This window comes from Synchiropus splendidus, chromosome 2 (genome assembly GCF_027744825.2).
Source record: "Synchiropus splendidus isolate RoL2022-P1 chromosome 2, RoL_Sspl_1.0, whole genome shotgun sequence".
NCBI classification, from domain to species: domain Eukaryota; kingdom Metazoa; phylum Chordata; class Actinopteri; order Syngnathiformes; family Callionymidae; genus Synchiropus; species Synchiropus splendidus.
Window position 1 is genome coordinate 24,496,273 of NC_071335.1, and position 4,224 is coordinate 24,500,496.

Sequence of the window (4,224 nt, forward strand, 5' to 3'; positions counted from 1 at the left end):
AAACAGCTTGACTAGCTCTACATCCAGCTGCAAATTTCTTCAGCTTCAAAGCCCACTGTCTTCACATCTCAATGAACTTCTTTAATGCCTCATCCTCCTGAACTCTCTGCTTGTCTTCTCTGAGTTCCCCTGGTCGGTCTGTCCACCTTGGGACTTGCAGCCGAGGCGACACTCACACAGGAAGAGAGAGCGGATCGTGCGCTGGTGTCGCCTGCTGACAAACCCCGCCACACACTCACAGACTCGATCTTGGAGTTAGCCGTCAGCCATCTGGTTTAGGATTGAAGTCGTCTGTAATCGTGTCCATTACATCTTGGATTGGATTTCTGGACCGGTGAAGTAACTGTAACTAAACTTGACAGTTCTGCTGCTCTGATTCAGCTCACAGGTCGAACAACGAAAGACATTGCTGGAGGAGGAAGAGCTTCTGAGCTCAGTGCGTTTCACCCCTGTGTGCATCACCACCACAAACAACCAGCCGCCTATATCACCTGGTCTGGCTCGGAATGCAAATCTGAAAACCCTCTCACATCCATGCGTTACTATATTTTTGGCTTCACATTTTTTCGTCGAGCATGAGATGCATATTCCCACTGACAGGTGTCTGCGATTGTTTTTTGTTATTTTTTTAAACCTGTCCTCATTCAGCAGAACACAAGAGCAGCGTGAACACATTCCTATGCTGAGCTTATTATATTGTGAGACTTCATCAGTTTCATCAAGTGTGACTAAACATTTTAATTTCTTGCTCCGCCGCACCTCTCGGGTCCGTCTTTGTGTCAGGTGTTATTATTTCCCCATCATTCGGAGGAGAGCTGCCTCTGCCGCGCTGCGTTGTTGTTCTTCAGTCGCGAGGAAAAACAGAAAATGAGGCCACACCTGAGCTGTTCCTGATCTGACAGAGCGAAGCTCAACTTTGCTTCGTCTCTTCAAAAGATGACAGCAGCTATAGTAAATGTGTGATAGATGGAGCGTGAGCTCTACAGGTGGATGACTGCACTTGGAGTTTGTTGTTTTATCATCTTGTTCGGTTTTTAATGTTAGGATTTTGACAATAAAATGATTGTTCAGAGTGGATTGTACCCATCACGCCAGCCATCATGTCTGTTCTTGAGATGAATTCCTGTTCGATTTGTCAGTCTCACCACGACACAGGGCTCAGGTTGAGTGACTGAGGTCATAGATAGGACAAGTCCTTGCCTGGAAGGACACACAGCTAGTTCTTGTCCAGTTTCACCATGTGTCCACGGTGATAACTGTCGGATAAACCCACTTTTGTTTTGGCACATTTTCTTCCTCCTGCGGAATTCAAAGGTTGCTGCTACCCTTGAAAAGCATGAAGAACCTGACCAGACTATTTTGTGGTACATCTCCAAGGATTAGCTCCAGCAACCTGTTATTATGATTCAGTTAAGGCTGGAGATGGACCTCACCTCAAAGACCAATCTACTACCAAGAGATGTGTGGCGTTTCAACAATCCTCAAGGTACCTTTCATTGGAAAACCTCCTTCAAACATCTTGAAGTGAAGTCTGAATTATCACCCCGGTTCTCACTAATCCAACACCCATTTCTTGTACCATCTTAGAGGGCATTTAAAGCCCTCTTAGTAGCCATGGTTTCTTCTGCAGCTGCGCCTTGTGGTCTCATGATGACGCACTTGAGAGGAAGCAGAAAACAAAACAGTAGAAATTAGATTGAAATAGAACGTCTGAATGGCTGTGTTTTATCTGGCTGAAGGTCGTGACGTGATTTAAAGAGCAGATCAGGCTCCAGATCCATCGGTGAATTGCACCATTCAGCCATGTTGGTGATGAAGCTTCATCAGGAGCAATTACTTCATTCTTGATTCGCAGTAAAACGCTGAGGGAAACCAGTCATTTGCTCGTCGCCAGCTGGCCACCGTGTACCTCGCCACTCTTGATGCTGCCATCTGCATCTTTACTCTGGAGTGCAATTGACTGATCGCGTGGATGGATTTACTGATGAAGATGTTATCGTAAGGTTCAAACACAGCTTAAACCGTGCGCCTCCAGAGAGACAGAGAGAGCGAGAGAGAGAGAGAGCGGAGACTGGAGTTGTTTTTTTCATCCTTGGTGTTGTGATTCAACCACTTTGCATTTGAATTGTGGCAGATATTACTAGGCTTGTGGTCAAAGTCTGGTTATATGGGGCATTTTTACTGCTACTGCTGCGCTCGGAAATTCCATTAAAAAGACAAAGAATTTTTATAAATAGTCAGTGCAGGAATAGAATTAAAATAGATCTGTTAACCCTTTCATGACAGCAGTTATACTTTCATGACCATAGAAGATTTTTTAACAGTTATTCACTGTGTAATAACATTGGGGAAAAACTACAGCAGAACCATGAACTTTATAACATAGTCAGAACTAAAATGACATGAATTAACAAATAGATATGATGAATTGAAACTATTTTCTGTGTTTGCAATAACACACTTTGACTTCTGACCTTTTTAAAGATGCAGCCCTCTTCAAGTTGAGCCGGCGTCTTCAGGTGCGGCGGCAGCACTGAGCAGCCTTACTGGTCTTCCTACTCTCACTGAGTGCTCCAGCATGGGTTTGAGTGTGCTAAAAAAAGAGTGAAACAACCTCCCCACCGACCCTTCTAACTAAAATTAAATCACTTCATGACTCATTTTCTAGCTTAATGAACACTCTCCAACTCACGCTGGAGCTTCAGCTCTCGCTGTAGTGTCTCCTTCCCTCTCAGCTCCACAGCTGTACGTCATGGGAGAGCTCTGTGATGGGTTGGTGAGGACCTAGATTGAAGAGTTTAGACTTCACCAAAGGTTTCATCCAGAAAAAATGATGAACAAAGCGCAACAAATTGGAGGGTGATGTTAAAACAGGCAAACTTAAATGCCATAGGAATTCAAACAAAACGCGATTCACTCTGAAGGATAAGAAAACTCAACTTGACTTAGCCTCGACTCGACATGACACGCAGACTTGGCAACAAGGCGGTACACACAATGAGCACAGCAACAGAGGGGCAGATAAGGGGAACAAAGCACGGGTTGGAATTGGAGGGAGACACACACGAGATGCACCAAACCTCGACAAAATAAAACAGGAAGTAGACAACTGATTAACATTACTAACCCTATCTTAACATGACATAACCAACAACGCTTAACAAGCTCTCATTTTCTGCATTCAGGAAATTATGATTGTTTTGTGTTCGTTTTTTTTAACGCACTGATCATACAGAAGTTTTGTATGTTAATCACAAAATATTGATACAAGCTCCATTCAAAGCTTTGAGATTAGAATCCATGTACAATTGTCTGTCTTCACCTTAGATTTAAAGTGAACCAGTGTTTGTGCCGCTCTAATATTTACTTTCGACATACATGCTCAGAGAAAAGAAAAGCATCGTGTTGTTTCCATAATAGCAGTTTAAACCTTCGCTTACTTCCTGTCTCCTCTGACAAATCTTCGCACACTGCTATCATGTGACTCCAGTGACCCTCGCCATGTGGTTCCGCTCGGTCGGTGGACTTCAGGAACATGGCGCCATTACATTGAAGACACACCGGACAGTGATGGACATGGGCGTCCAATTAGAGCAGCAGTTGACACCAGCAACGATCCTCCAGTGCAAATCTGGACTTCTCTTCGACAGACAGTTCTGGAGAAGAGGATTATCGATTCAGGGTTCACAAGAGGAGTCAGGATGGCTTCAATTAATGATGCATCAGGGGGAATAAGTGGTCAGCGAAATGAAGGGGGTGTTATGCTTTGCACAGTCATGTGGCTGACAGGGTTCAGTGCTGAACCCGACTAGAAAGAGAGAAAAGGAACCTCTTGATCTGAGCTAAATATAAAATAATGAAAAATATAACCTAAAAATGCGAGGCCTTGTGTCTGATAGTAGGACCACAACATGTCCTTTTTGATTTTAAAATAATAGCTGGCTGAATCTGAATCAATCTTTGTTGGAAATAAATAAAAATAGTCTCCTTGTTTAAGATGCGGAACGATCTGCTACGTGCTGACAGAACTTGAAAGAAACAGTGCCAAATTTCATGACAGCTGGACGGAAGATTTGCCAGCAAAGCAAACAGGAGGATTGTTTCAAAGATATTCGCCAAGATTCATCTTGGATGCGTTACAAAGTTACAGCACACTTGAAGACCAAATCAGAGTTGTTGAAATGAAAATGTCTGTTGTGACAAGATGGCATCATCTCATCTCCA